The 16,317-nt window shown below is 46.9% G+C and overlaps 1 long non-coding RNA gene across 1 annotated transcript in view; it reads left to right on the top strand.

Annotated features, from left to right (window-relative positions):
* The window catches only part of LOC124796416, a 359,094-nt gene extending 342,805 nt beyond the window's left edge, over nucleotides 1-16,289 (top strand). Inside the window, exon 3 of the long non-coding RNA XR_007016763.1 lies at nucleotides 16,232-16,289. This is a non-coding gene — a long non-coding RNA (uncharacterized LOC124796416). The remainder of the gene's footprint in view (nucleotides 1-16,231) is intronic.
* The last annotated feature ends 28 nt before the right edge of the window (nucleotides 16,290-16,317 follow it).

Raw genomic sequence — 16,317 nt, 5'->3', positions numbered from 1 at the left:
CTCTTTCCTTCTGCTTTCCTAAAACTTTCTTGACAACTTGGGGTACAGCACCGCCTTGGCTCCATCCCCGGACCTGCCTGCTCCGTGACCTTTGTCAGTTTCCCAAGGATGGTACCCCTTCACTTTTTTATCTTCGGGCATTTTCTGCTCTCTGTGCACAAATGAAGGGAGCCACATTTACTTACACTGATGGCTCAAAAACATGGTTTGGTGTAGGGTATGCCTATATTGTTGGCGACACCCCAAATCGATTTCGGCTTCCCGACCGGTGTTCAGTTTATACTGCGGAGCTTTACGCTGTTCTCCAGGCTCTCCACTACATCCGTCGCCATCAGCGGATACAGTATGTTATCTGTTCAGATTCTCTCAGCTCTTCTCAGTCTCCAACCTCTCTACCCTGTCCACCCTCTGGTCCACCGGATTCAGGACTGCCTACGCTTGCACCACTTGGGGGGCGTCTCGGTGGCGTTCCTCTGGATCCCAGCACACATTGGTATCTGGAAATGAGGCGGCCGATATAGTGGCCAAGGCTGCAGTCTCTCTTCTTCGGCCAGCTATTCGCACGATTCCCTTCGCCGATGTACGGAGTGTTTTATGTCGTCGTGTTGTTCTTTTATGGCACTCACATTGGTCGACACTTCCCCATAATAAATTGCGGGACGTGAAAGCTCTTCCCTGTGCTTGGACCTCTTCCTCCCGAACGCGTCGTCGGGAGGAGGTAATTTTAACTAGACTCCGGATAGGGCACTGTCTTTTTAGCCATCGACATCTTTTAAGCGGCGATCCTCCCCCACTCTGTCCCAACTGCTCTCAGCTGTGGACGGTAAGACACCTTTTACATGAGTGCCCCTATTTTACTCCGTTACGCACCCGTCTACAGCTGTCGCCTGATATATCGTCCATTTTAGCAGATGACACGTGCTCAGCCGATCGCGTTCTCGAGTTTATTAGTGGCAGTGAGATGACGTCAGTCATTTGAAGCTCTTTTTGGGGACAACCAACCCCTTTCTGTAGTGGTTTTTTAAGCTTTCCTTCTGCTTTGTTTCTCCAATTTTTTGAGTTTCGTTCCCATTGCTGCTGGTTTCCATTTTCGTTTTTTACCTTTTCCTAAGTCACAGACCAGGCGCTAATGACCATAGCAGTTTTGCGCCCTAAAACCACAACAACAAAAAATTCCCTTCCTAAGAAGGCCACGCAGGGCCAAAAATGACCTTGCTTCTGCCTCGACCACTGTCGCAAAACTGGAGATGGCGCGAGATTTCCCAGCATGAACCTACCACCAAAACTGGCAATGACGACTCAGCTAGTTCCGCCAGAAAGCTAGTGTGCAGATGACAGCGTCGCAGGTACAAGGGTCATGCAAGCAAATGATATCAATGACGGGTCAGTTGCTCCTTACCAATATATGCGACAAACAAATGCCAACCTTTGATGCCCACCACGAAACCTGGCACCCACCCCTGCTGCAGGCCGAAAACTGGGTCCCAGCGGGAGCTCCACAGGAAAAAGTGGCAGCCCACGACGGTGTAAGGAAAGTAATGAGAGATGTAACAAATCCTTCAGACTGCACGCATTAACTGACATGAACCAGTATGTGGGTAGGAAGCTAGACAGTGCATTGTCAAGCGAAGAGGGCGACATGGACTTCTTCATTTGGATTTTGAAAAGTTCGCTCCGAGTTAAAGCTGGGTAAACCAGAGCAGTATTCAGACGCTGGTTACCTTTTCAAATGCAAAAATCTTCAAACTCTCGTGACACAGATTGCTGATCATTATCAGACACAAATATCTGGGAGAGCCCTCGATAGCAAGAACGACTGACAATGCACAAACAGTTGGTGTCGATATCATGGACAGTGTGATTGCGTATGGGATATTCAACAATGCACCTGCCACAAAGAACCACATGCTTCCCAAAAAGGGCTCATGATGTTGATGCCCATGCTGTCCCAAGCGTGCTCCAGAACAGGCTAACAGGAAAACTGGCACAGTGCAAAGCCTGATTCTGTGCAGAGGCCGTGCAAGTCTGGACAAGATGTTCAATGTAGCGATCGATCGTCAGCCAGCATTAGTGCTCCCGTGCGAAAGTCTTCATACGAGACACCCCTGGTGTGACACACACAGCAGCTTGTAACACGCCCGGGGGTACAAAAGGGTGGGGGTACCTCTTTATGCTGTTTGTCGTATCTGCTTTCCTTGACCGTGCACCCTGTCCACACCACGTACCTGATAATCTCGCGGCGGTCTTACTGTCCTGCTCCACACTGCTGCTGGCTTGCCTGAAATTATCTATGGAAATAAGCAAGCGAGCAAGGGACCCACTCAACGTTAAGCACAAGACTGTCCTACGTCTGGTATGAACATCTATATTCTGAGACTATATGGAAATCACAGGTTGCACTGTTTACATTCTAATTCATAAGTGTTTATCCCAATTAATGTATGATTACCAGTCCACAATATCACTTGGATGAGTGTACGCCCCCCCCCCCCCAGGGGGTCTACAACTCTTTCGTGGATACATGCGTGGCGAGCACGGGGCCCCGAGCTATTGTAGCCTTCTTTCTCTCTAGGGCTGCATTTCCTTCCCCTTCCCCTCCTTGCTCCTTTCCCATCGCCCTCTCCTCTCCCTCTCTTGGTATCCTTGCTTATTTTGGCCCCCGCTGTCCCCCTGGTACTGTTGGTTTTACAATTCGGCTTTGTTGTGTAATCATCTCTTCCTTTTGGCATTCCCTGGTCCCCCTCTGGGGTTTGACCTCCATTACAAAATTTCTCCTCCGTAGTGTGAGCCATTTGGGGAAGAGCATCTTACTTAGTGTCTCCAACGTGCGCCCTCCTAGTACATTCCACCTTTTCTTTCACATCGTTGTCTGATGTTAGGGTTCATAGCCAGCACGGTAGCCAGCCCGTGTGGTGGGGTCGCTATGTACCCTTTTGGTTGAGCCCCCTGAACACACAGGGATCACACTTCTGATACCTGAGCTGTGACTTCCTCATGCATGCCTTGGAGTGTTTGCTCGTCATCCTGGAGCATCAGAACTCCTGGCAATGGCCACCGTGCCAGACGGCCCTTGCTGTCGCTGGGTGGTGCCCGTGAGGAGAGCCCCTGATCGGAGTGGGTGGTATCAGGGTGGACGCTATGCAAATGAAATGCATACGGGTCCAGAACTCTGGCCGTTCTTCTGCGGCCGTCTCTCTGTGTGGAACTGATTCTTCAAGTGCTGCTTCTCTTGCCTCTTCGGCCTTCCCTTCCATGGCTACCTCCTGGGAAGAGGGTCAGGCCCGTTGGCTAGGGGCGAAAACTTTCCCCCGTTATCTAGTTTGCACCAGGACTGATAGATACTTTCACCAATACCAAACCTTTATTTTTTGTGGAACACATTGAAGACAAGTTTGGCGAAGTGGACTCCCTGAGCACGATGCAGTCAGGTTCGTTGCTGATCAAAACTGCTTCAGCTGCCCAATCTGCGGCCCTTCGTGCCTGTACCCATCTTAGCACAATTCCTGTGTCTATTACCCCCCACCAGGATCTAAATATGGTACAAGGTGTGATTTTTCACAGGGACCTCATCCTTCAAACTGATGAGGAACTTCGGGACAATCTCAGATGGGGGGGGTGTTCACTTAGTTCGGCGTGTTCAGAAGGGTCCTAAAGACAGTCGCATTGATACTGGTGCCTTTATCCTGGCCTTTGAAGGGGATACCCTCCCTGAGAAAGTTAAGATTATGTTTTATCGATGTGATGTGAAGCCGTACATCCCACCTCCTATGAGGTGTTTTAAGTGCTTGTGTTTTGGACACATGTCTTCTCGCTGTTCATAGGTCCCTCTCTGTGGCGACTGTGGACGTCCATTCCATGAGGGGAGTCCCTGTGTTCCCCCTCCTGTGTGTGTAAATTGTCATGGCAGTCATTCTCCACGTTCACCAGATTGCCCAGTATATAAGAAGGAAAAGAAGATACAGGAGTGTAAGTCCCTCGATCATTAAACCTACACAGAGGCCCATAAGAAGTACACATCTCTTCACCCTGTGTCCATGACATCTAGTTACGCTTTGGTTACATCTTCACCTCTTTCTCCCCCTTCCTTACCCCATCCCAGACCCCTCTCCTCCCCCCATCCCCTGCGGCTCCCACACCTTCTCCTCTGGGCGCTGCTCCCCCTCCCCAGCCGGAGAAGTGTCCCACTCCTTCGGCGTCTGCCGGTCAAGGGCGCCTCTCCCGGGATGCCCCTTCCCGGCACCTTCCAGGCCAAAGGTCTGCTGCCGCACGACGACCACGAGAGCCGCGGTCTGTCGGCCCCCAGGTCGCCCGGTCTCTTTCTGTTCCTGATCTTGCTGCAGTTGGCTCCGTTATGCCACACAGCCCTCCTCGATCTCAGCCTGAAAAGAAGAAGAAACATAAGTCCCGGGACAAAGAGCCTCTGGTGTCTCTGGAGGTCCCATCCTCGACTTCACAACCAGATTCTGAGCTGTCGTTCATGGATGTCGCCCCCTCCTTGTCAGTGACGGATGGGGACCCGGCAGTATGACTGGCTTTAGCGTGTTCAGCCCCCATTTAAATCATCGTTCTGTGGTTCTCCAATGGAATTGTAATGGATACTATCGTCACCTTCCGGAATTGATATCCCTTCTTTCGTCTTACTATGCAGCTTGTTGGTTCTCCAGGAGTCTCATTTTACTGATGCTCACTCACCGACCCTCCATGGGTTCCATGTTTTCTGTCGAAATCGGGTCGGACCCCTGCGGGCTTCTGGTGGCGTTTGTACATTGGTACGTACCTACATTCCCAGCACGTGGATTCCTCTTCAAACTCCATTGGAAGCGGTTGCTGTTAGGGTCCACCTGGACTCTGCGGTCACGGTTTGCAATCTTTATCTCCCTCCTGACAGGACTCTTACACCTGCTGCCTTAACTGCCCTTCTTCAGCAACTTCCTCCTCCCTTCCTCCTCCTTGGGGATTTTAATGCTCATCATCCATTGTGGGGCATGCCTTTCCATCTAGACGAGGTCTTCTCATAGACCAGTTTATTGCAGACCACAACTTGCACCTTCTTAATGATGGCTCCCCTATTCATTTCAGTGCCGGTCATTGTACCTTTTCTGCCATTGATCTTTCTCTTTCTTCTCCCTCTGGTCGCCACACGACGACCTTTGTGATAGTGACCATTTCCCATTGATTATCTCACTCCCTTCCCGCTCCCCGATGAACAGGTTACCTTGTTGGTCTTTCCAACGCGCCGATTGGCCTCTATACGCTGCACAGGTCGTGTTTCCTCCCTATTTGTTGGGTTGTATTGATGACGTCCTACATGACGTGTCTGACGCGATTGTTCGCGCTGCTAGCCTTGCTGTCCCGCGCTCATCTGGACCATTTCGTCACCAGCAAGTCCCATGGTGTAGTACGGCCATTGCCATTGCCATCTGTGATCGCCGTCGAGCTTTGCAACACTTTAAGAGGCACCCACCCGTAGCGAGCCTTACTACCTTTAAACGCCTCCGTGCTAAAGCCCGTTATTTGATCAAACAGAGCAAGCGGATATGTTGGGAACGATTCGTTTCTTCCCTTGGTTCTACTGTCCCTCTGTCATGGGCATGGTCTACACTTCGCTCTCTCCAAGATTGCCATCGGCAGTCCACCCTCCCAGGCCTTCACCACCCAGATGGCCTTTGTACGGACCCATTAGTTCCTGCAGAACATCTTGCGACCAATTTTGCAGTGTCATCAGCATCAGTCTCCTATCCAGCTGCTTTCCTTCACCAGAAACAGCGGGCTGAAGCTTCCACCTTATGTTTTACCTCTTGTGAGTCAGAATCTTACAACAAACCTTTTACTGAATGAGAATTTCTTTCTGCTCTATCTTTTTCTCACAATACGGCCCCTGGCCCAGATTCCATTCATAACCAACTGCTTCAACATCTCAGTGCTCCACAACAGCAACATCTTCTTTGGGTGTTTAATCATATCTGGCTCCAGGGTGACTTCCCTTCTCAGTGGAGGGATAAATCATGGTTCCTGTTCTTAAGCCTGGTGAGAACCCCTATCTGTTGACAGCTATCGGCCAATTAGTTTGACCAATGTTGTTGGTAAGTTACTTGAATGGATGGTAGCCTGTCGGCTCAATTGGGTCCTCGAATCTCGGGATCTATTGTCCCCTTACCAGTGTGGTTTTCGAGAGGGATGGTCTCCAATCGATCATTTACTTCGCTTGGAATCCGCAGTTCGGCAAGCTTTTTCCCAGCGCCGCCATTTCATTGCAGTGTTTTTTGACCTTCACAAGGCCTATGACATGGCCTGGCGCCATCACATCTTACTTACCCTTCATCAGTGGGGTCTTCGGGGCCACTCCCGATTTTTATCCGCCAGTTCCTGTTCCATCGGTCATTCAGAGTTCGAGTTGGTACTGTTTTTAGTTCTCCACGGACCCAGGAGACGGGCATCCCACAGGGTTCTGTCTTGAGTGTCCTTCTTTTCCTTATTGCTATCGATGGACTTGTGGCCTCTGTCGGTCCTTTGGTCGCCCCTGCCCTGTATGTGGATGATTTCTGCATTTGGGTTAGTTCCACCTCGATGGCATCTGCAGAACGGCAGCTCCAGGGAGCTATATGACGTGCCTCTGCATGGACCCTCTCACACGGGTTTCAATTCTCTCCTTTAAAATCGCGGGTGGTCCACTTCTGTCGCCGTACTACGATCCACCCTGATCCAGAGCTCTATCTCGCTGCACAACGATTGCCTGTGGTTCCACAGTTTCGTTTCCTGGGTTTTCTTTTTGACAACAAGCTCACTTGGCTGCCCCATATCAGACTCCTGAAGGTAGGATGTTTCCGTAAACTCAATGTCCTTTGCTTCCTTGCCCACTCCTCTTGGGGTGCGGACCGTTCCCTCCTTCTCCGTCTTTATTGTGCTCTAGTTCTGTCTCACTTGTACTATGGTTGTCAAGTTTATGGTTCAGCTGCTCCTTCCACACTGCACGTGCTGGATCCAGTCCACCATCGTGGTATCCGTTTGGCCACCGGTGCCTTCCCTACTAGCCCTGTTGATAGTCTCCTGGTTGAAGCTGGGATCCCTCCCCTTTCTGTTCGGCGGTCTTAGCTTCTGGTGTCTTATGCACTCACTATCCGTTCCTCTCCCACTCATCCTTCCTATTCTATCCTGCCCCCAGACCATGGACGTCGCCCACCCGACTCCCGCCCTCGGGCGGGTTTACCGATTGGGCTCCGCCTTGCGTCTCTTTGCCGTGATTTTCAGCTTCCTTCTTTGTCCTGTCTTCCTAGCTCCCTCCCCTTCACCCCCCCTTGGTTAGTTCCTCGCCTCGAATTCGAATGGATCTCCGCCGAGGTCCGAAAGATTCCATCCCCCCGATGGTGTTCCATTCCTTTTTCCGCCAAATTTTATGGGAGTTTCGGGATGCTGTTGTTTTTTACACTGATGGCTCTAAATCTGCTGATCATGTGGGGTATGCCTTCACGTCCTCTGTTGGAACAGAAAATCATCTGCTGCCACCTACATGTGGGGTGTTTACTGCGGAATTGATGACAATTTCCCAGGCCCTTACCTTTATTAAACAGTCCCAATACAACCGCGTTTTGTTATGTACGGACTCAATGAGTGTCCTCCTTGCTATTGACCGGTGTTTTTCGCGCCATCCCTTGGTCTCTGCCATCCATGACCATCTCGCTGATATTCACTGTGCTGCTTGTTCCATTGACTTCCTTTGGGTCCCTGGCCATGTGGGCATCCTGGGTAATGAGCTCGCTGATCGTTTGGCTGGGGGAGCAGTCACTTACCCCCGATTTTCTGTAACCCCTCCTGCAGCGGATTTACGGCTTCACATCAAATCCCATTTCGCACAGTCATGTGCCAATTCTTGGAAGGCTACTCCCCTGTCTAATAAACTTCGTGCCATTAAGGTGACACCAGGCCCGTGGCGTCCTTTCTTTCGCCTCTCCCGAAAGGACTCGACCACACTGTGTCGTCTCCGCATTGGTCGTAGCATGCTGACCCATGGTTTTCTTTTGCGTGATGAGCCACCCCCACTTTGTGGTTGTGGAGCCTTCCAGTCAGTCGCCCACATTTTAGTTGACTGCCCCCTTCTTTTGGCTGTGCGTGCTAAGTACAGACTCCCCCACGCTTTACCTTTGATGTTGGCTGACGGTTCAAGGATGGTCTCTCTGGTTCTCGGCTTCCTCCGGGAAAGTGGTTTTTATTATCAGTTTTAAGGTTTTTAATCTCTCTCTGGTGTTGGGGCAGGGCGGTGAGTGTTTGGGTGTCTCCCACTGTAAGCCGTGTTTTGAGATTCCCGTCTCTCCTCCCTGACCGAGATCCTCTTTTCTTCCCCTTTTACTCTGTTTTTACCCCCCATTTTTTAGGGATTGGTTAGTCTCCTTTTCCCATACGTACTTCTACATTCTAGCGGTTGCACCTTTTAAGTCACAGGTGGTCTTGCCTATACTGCTTCAGCATAGCGTTGGGTTTGTTCTCTTGCTGACTTCCCTCATTATGTTTTTACCATTGACAACATGACTGCCCTTTCACGTTTTTAGGCTTTTCCCTTTTATTGTTCTGACTTTCCTGAGATGTCACATTAGCGGAATGGACCACATTTGAAACAAGGGACTGATGACCTTACTGTTTGGTCCCCTAAACCCCAAACAACCAACCAACCAACGAGCGTACGCGTAACCGCCACGACGCGGGTGATTGTTGATGCGGAAGCCGAATGATCGCACGAAAGTTCTTACGCTCGTCACGCATACACAGATATTTGGTACCAGTCCTCCTTGACACTAGTAATAAATTTTAACACTGTTAACAAAGTTAAATTTACAGTTCAGTTCTCAGTTGTATGAGCGTGCGCGTAACCGTCGCGGCGAGGCTGATTGTTGATGATACGCGATGACCGAACGCATGTTATCACGCTCGCTACAAGACACTGGCACTTGTTTGCACTCTTTTATGGTAATTAAGTTTTGCTGATTCACATTAGTTCGTTCTGAGAGATCGAACACGGCGCGGATGATTGATACTGTACGGTATGACACGCAACGAGAGGATACACAAATACATTATCAGCAGCACTTCTCATTTTTAAATTACTACTTGACGCACTTTCCTCTGAATCACTTGCATATTTTATCACTTTACTATAACACCACTTGTAGCAACACTTCAACTTCCATGCTAACAATGCCTCTCACATGCAGAGCTACACACTAGAGATGGGTAGTTCGCGAACGAACGAGTGCAAAGGAATGGTTCACCAAGATGAACGAAAGGACTGAGGAACGAAGTCCAAGGAACGATCGGTTCATAGTTCACTTCGGTCGTGGCGGTCTACTTATAGTTCCCGGGAACGAGGAACGATCGGTTCATAGTTCACTAGTTCACTTCGGTCGCGGCGGTCACTTCCGCAGTTCTCGTTCCAGCCTCGGTCGTGTGCTCGTCTGTCTCGGTCTCCCTCGGCCGCACTCGTCGTTCGCGTGACCACCTGTCTCAGTTCCATTCCGACTGCTCCTAGTTAGTTCAGTATCCAGTTGTTCGTTTCGTTCACTGCGCTCGCCCTTTTTACTTGTGTTCCAAACTGTTCTTGCACTTGGCTCTGGCTATTCAGCGTCCACGACCGGTAATCAAAAAGTATTTTATAGTTACATAAATTACATAAAATTACGTTGTATGTAATAGGTACGTCTTTTCAGGTAACAAAAGAGCATATCAGCTCACTTCATTATATCGATGAACAGCAGAAGTCATAACAAGCAAGATTTTTTTGTTATTCATATATTTTTTCGTTCATCGACTTGATTTAGCAACTAACTTTCAGTAATTTGCTTAATTTTTAGTGTAAGAAAATTCATATAAAATGGTTTTAGTGTATCTTTCATATACAAAACATTACATTTAGGAAGGCTCTAATTATTTTTACGTTTGGTTGTTTCCAATTTGCATTACCTGCTAGTTTGGCTTGTCTGAAAAAATAAAGTGGGTTGTGGGTCATTTTGGCTCAGTAGGAAAAGCGGTGCCTCTCCATTTGAAAAGACATAGATTGCCATAAAATCATATTTACTTATCTCAAAAACATTACTGCGAACTTAATAATTATTATTACTGCTGCATTAACTTTAATAATGCAACATAAAAACCTAATTTTTACTAAGCTTGTGACGCAAGTATGATGAGCAAACCACATTTTATTTTATGCTTCCATAAAGTCTTTACTTCGCCTACGAACTCAGAGACAACGTGAATTATATATAGGGTGTAAACGATTGTTTACAACGTAGCATAGCTATGTAGTGGAAGTCGAAACAAGAATTTTATACAAGACACTTGTGGTCTATTAAGTTGGGAAACAGCTACCAACAGGTTTACAAGACTACATGAGCTACAGCCCATGCGCGTCGCGTGAGATTTTCATGTTCTATTCTCCAGCTCTCTACACATCGTCATAGATTGTTTCGCAATTGTTGCTTGCATTAGCTTGTTATTTCTTCACTGCCTAATTATTACATGTTTGTCTGTTGTATCTGCTCGTAATGGGCAACACATCGTCCGTAATTGGCGAGCAGTTTGTACTCGGGGCCGGTTTCCCGTGCGCCACCCTATATTATTTCCCTGCGATTAGCCACACAACGCTACAGTTGGCTAAACGAGAGGTTCTGCAGAATCACAGAAATTACTTCTAAAAATGTGTAAGACTTCTGTAATGAAAAAACACTCTATAGTTCAGGGGAAAGGCAAGTGCCCCTCTTGGTGCCTCCATCCTTCAGTCACCTACACTACTAGTTTTCAGTTTCTCATAAGAACCATATACCAAGCACAAGTGAACGGTGAACGAGTAAAAATGAACGGTTCTCAAAAAAGAGTGAACTAGTTCCCAAGGATGGAATCTCTACTACACACTACACAACATAAGTTTCGTGTCCCGTGCTCGACTCTACAGACGCGGCTGCCCGCAAAGATACTCCGCAACCAAGCCAGCGATATGACAGTACACTTATAAGCTGGAGTACACGAGGATGCAGCACGGAAATGATTTTCCAGAAGAGCAGGTTGGCGGATGTAGTGGAAACGAATGTCATAACAATAATTAGTGACAAGGGAACATTTCCAGGGGCTAATAAACAATCCTGATGAAACAGAGGAGGCAAAATAGCGCAATACAATTTTTTTGTTTCTAGCCAATTTAACTTTTAAGGGGTAAAACACAATCCAGAAAGTAATTTGGCATGTTAAGTTTAGAGGGATTGTCTTCTAAAAGATGATAAAAAAATGTTCATATAAAAGTTGATATGTAATTAATGTTTCAAAAGCTGTATAATCAACTTCAGTAATAATTTGAAATTAATTTTGGAAAATGAAAACTTTTGTTATGACTTAAATTAAGCTTCCAAGCCACGTACTTACCTATGTAATAAAACTGGTTTCTGGAACACTATTTTTGGGAAATAAACTGTCACATGTACTAGCAGAGCATTTTCAACATAAATAATTATATTATCTTCTCTTTCATTACTGTTCTAATTATTTATTTGACTTATTTGGTTTATATTTTAAATTATTTTAAGTTTTAGTACATTGTTTTTTTGTTTTTAGTTTACCATTTCACATATTGTATGTTGATAGTTGAAAATAAGTAATTCATTATTATGACAGAAAATGTTTATTGTAATGATAATCTGTAAGGAAATGCCTAAAACATGTTTTTTTTACAGCTTGCACATAATATGAACGATATATCTTAATGTAATATACACTACAGAGAAGACGGTATAAAACAAAATCAGCGGGATTTCAAACTGTCGCGAGTGAGCCTCTAAATATCCTGATTTGCGTCAGGTATATTTCAGTATATTGGTAAGCCTTGTCGGAGGGAAAGGAGTACTAATGACTGCAGCTTGGTTATACTGTTTCTCAAGTGGGGGCTGACGTCATAATCATTCTACAGGTCTGAAAGTCTTCTCACAAAGTTCTTCCAACATCGAAACCTGTATGTCCCAAGACTGTATCTGCATCATAGAGTTCTTCAGGATAATTACAGTAGTAATGAATGTTTAGATATTTTAAATGGGTATGGTGAAAACACTCAGACAGCACACTGTGTACAGCTAATTTTCCAAAAATGGTATTTCAGAAACCAGCTTTATTACACGGGGATGTATGTAGCTTGAAAGCTTTTTAATTTATCTTGTAACTAAAGTTTTCATTTTTCAAAATTAAGTGATTGGGTATTTTGCAAAATTTTAAATTACATAAGTTGATTATACAGTTTCCAAGAAAATTAATTACATGCCAGCTATTATATGGAAAACATTTTTCATGTATCATCGTTTTGAAGATATTCCCAATAAACCTAAAATGCCAAATTATCTGTCGTGGTGTTTTACCCCCTAAAAGTGAAATTGGTCGCAAAAAAATACATGTTGCACTGTTTTGCTCTCTCTTCACCCCCACAAAGTTTTATCAGTATTATTTGATACTTTGGAATATTCCCTTTTAAGAGCATCCACGTCCTATCTGATAGCTTAACAAGAATGAAGTAACTGTCTTATGGTGGACGATGAGTACAAGATTTGTTCCATATAAAAAAATTAAACATTCTAATGCCAAAAATTCCAGCCAGTACCTCATTTTTCACCTGTGAATAGTTACTTTGCGTCACAGAAAGTGTTTTCAATATGGAAGCGAAGGGTTGCTCGGTGCCATCTGGATTCTAAGCCAGTGCCATATTGGGACATGCTAAGTACATTTCCTCTGGGACAGAAAAACATTTTCCAAGTTGCAATGAAGGCTGTTGTCAAAAGTACTTTGGAAAGCTGCCTGCATATTTCGTATATTTCCCTATTGCATGAAGCCTGTGCCCCAGATGCCATAAAGTTAGTTGACACAACAAGGAATTCTGCCCTGCTACCCCCTGGAGTTCGCTTTCGTCGCCTCCTTCAACACCTTGATTTTTCACTCCCTGCAACCTTTAGAGTGGGCGAGAGCCACACGCCACCTTGGCTCCAGGCTCAGGTTCGCGTTCGAGGTTACCCCCAGTTCGGTATCCCACTCCCGTTTTGTCGAACTTCGTTCGAAGTTCATTAATATGACCTTCATTTATACAGATGGCTCTAAGACCAATGACGGGGTCGGGTGTTCTTTTATTGTCGGGGCACAAAGTTTCAAATACCGGCTCCATGGCCATTGTTCGGTCTTAACAGCTGCGCTCTTTGCCCTCTACCAGGCTGTTCTTTATATCTGCCGCCACCGACATTCTGCTTATGTCATCTGCTCCGATTCTCTGAGCGCCATCCAGAGCCTCAGTGATACGTATCCGGTTCACTCCTTCTTGCACCGGATCCAACGCTCTCTTCAGCAGCTGGTGGACGACGGTTCTCCGGTTAGCTTTATGTGGGTTCCTGGCCATGTCGGTATCCCTGGGAACGAAGCTGCAGATGCCGCGGCCAAGGCTGCGGTCCTCCAGCCTCGGACAGCTTCTTGTTATGTCCCTTCATCAGATTGTAGCAGGGTCATTTGGCGGCGCATTTTATCGCTGTGGCATGCCGATTGGGCTGCACTTACGGACAACAAGCTTCGGGCCTTGAAACCTCTTCCCGCGGCTTGGACGTCCTCCTCACGCCCTTCTCGGCGGGAGGAGGTAGTTTTGGCCCGGTTACGGATTGGACACTGCCGGTTCAGCCATCTCCATCTGCTGACAGCTGCGCCGGCGCCGTTCTTCCCATGTGAGCAATTGCTGACGGTCCGCCACATTTTAACGTCCTGTCCGGATTTTACTACACTGCGTCTTGATCTTGGCCTGCCGTGTACTCTCGATGCCATTTTAGCGGATGACCCAGGAGCAGCTGCTCGCGTTCTTCGTTTTATCAACTTGACTAAGGATTATGCTGTTTTTTTTAATCCTATGCCTGTCAATCTTTTATCGTGTTTTACCTTTCAGTTGCTGTTTTAAACTTGTGCCTCGCGGTGCATTCCTAACGTAGTCTGGGCGCTAATGACCATTGAAGTTGTGCGCCCTAAAACCACAAAAAAAATCCCTAATCAAATGTTCCAAATGTCTTTGATAAATTGCTGAGGGCAGAAAATTTCAAAAGGCAAGCAATCAAACTGATAATGCTCAGTGGGGTGTTGAGCACTAAGAAAGGCTGAGAAACGGCGTCCCATGGCCAGCTACGCATCGTGCAAATTGAAGTCGAAAAACACTACTCCGGACATGGAAAGGGATAAGAGTTCTTGACACGTTGAGCCTTGACTATCTGTTTAAAATTGCCTCAAAGGTGCTCGGAGCCATTTGGCTCCTGAATCGCCATAAAAGGTATGGTCCACTGGCTAGATGAAACGGGAAATGACTTCGAGTTCCCTCGAAAGCTGCAAGTCGGCGCTGATCTTGTCACAGTTGGTGAAGGGAACGCTATGGATTTACAAAGCTGATGGCTTAAGGGAGACATGGGCCTCGACATGTTTTGCCTGACTTGACGTGTTCTCAAACAGCTGACTGGATGACGTGCGGAAAAAGTCCAAAACTTGAAAGGGGACTGATTGGGACACTAATGGAACTTGTGAACGATCTTGAATCCAAAAACAGAAAAGGCGTCTAGCCCAAGAGTGTTTTGTGCCAACGGTGAATTTACCACGATCAGTGTAAGTTGCTATTCCACTTTTTATAATATGCAATTTGCTATAAGATACTACTTGATATAGCTGTCGTTTGATAGCAGAGCAGCCCAAGAGCTTATATTTTTGTAAGTTAGTCTGACCGTTGCTGCTGTGTCTACATGAAAATCAGTTGGTCGCCCACCGACGGCCAATGTTAACAGAATACGCTGGAGCGATTTTGGGGTGTTAGAGAGAGCCTCTGAGCCCATGGAAAACTTTAGGGCCTGAGACGATCGCCAACTAACTGGTGACAATGACATACTTTTTGGGATAACCCACACTGGTCGTCTATGTATAGGCAGTCCTATCTAATATTCACCGAATGTCAATCGGGGCAGGACCACCGACTTCCCGTTGAAGAGAAACAGATGCGGAAGGAGAACACCGAGAGCCCGAAAAACGTCATTACTAGGGATAGTAATTGTTCGACCTAAAAGATCTGCCAAGCGCGGCTTGGGCGAAGGTGGGCAGCGCCGTGACATCGCTGTACTCGTATCGTAAATGGCGTCATAGTGCGGCTCAGTGAAAGACAAGGTCGCCTGGCCAACCTCCTGGGAGCTGTTTGCTGCACAAATCTAATTTTGCCACCTGCCAGTTGTTGGGAAGTACGTCCCTTGCCACTGCTGTAAGTTCAAGTTACTCAGCAATCTGAGGAACATTGGCTAGGGAAGGATCGGACGAGGGCAATGCCCTATTTGGGTCCTCAGGGTACGGTGCTAATTGGATGAACCCATCCCTAGATAGTGAGTCCAAATAAGTGTATCACATGGTGAACACTCACATACTTGAGATCTTGCAGGTCAGGAATCCAGGCCACAGTCAACTGCTTGGGGCGCTTGTGGTGCTGATAAAACTACACTATGCCGCCGCCACCACATACGTTTCATGTCCAGGATAATGTGTGAGCAACTGATGGAGCTTCTCGAAGTTAAATTTTCTGAGCTTGGTAGAGGTCTTCAAATGTTAAATGATTTCAAATAATCCTACACCGCTGGTCAATAACAAGGTGGCTATACCATTTGGATCAATGATATGCCGTACCTGGCTGTGCTACAAACAACTGGCACAGCTAATTCTCCTATCTTTCTGTATACTCGTCGAAACCAGTGGTGTCAGGGCAGAAGGCTTTTCTGCAGGCACTGGATCCACCACTAGTGCGACATGAGAACAGATAAATTTCCCATTCTTTTTGAACAGCTCCTGCATATGCTCCTGCTGCAGTTCCTGTAGCTTCTGGAAGAGGAAAATTTTCCTGCCAACATTGTGAAAATGCCAGATACATTGTGGTCAAAATAATCACTATGAAAAAAATTAACATGTGGAAGAAAATCCTCAGTCACCGTTTTTGTATCTGCATAACACCACGGAACCGTCCTGTCCACAGAAACGTCACTCCTCCAGTCGATGTCAGGTGATCGTGAAATAAAAATTATTTGTATTGGGTCTCCTTTACGAATAACACTGTTTCAACCAGTAAAACGGAGAGTTGTATGAATTGTAAGTTTAGTTTTTAAATTACGTCGTATTGCTGCTGTCTAGCGACGCGATGCAGATTCTGAGATGGTGGTCGGTGTTGCAGCGGGCAAGATGAGCGCCGGGAGCGGGTCTGGCGTGGCGGCGGCTGCGGCGGCGGCAGCGGCGACGAGTGCGAGCGGCGCCAGCAGC

The sequence above is a fragment of the Schistocerca piceifrons genome, chromosome 4 (genome assembly GCF_021461385.2).
Source record: "Schistocerca piceifrons isolate TAMUIC-IGC-003096 chromosome 4, iqSchPice1.1, whole genome shotgun sequence".
NCBI lineage: Eukaryota > Metazoa > Arthropoda > Insecta > Orthoptera > Acrididae > Schistocerca > Schistocerca piceifrons.
Note: the sequence above shows the minus strand (reverse complement) of the source record. Positions and strands in the feature narration are given on the sequence as shown.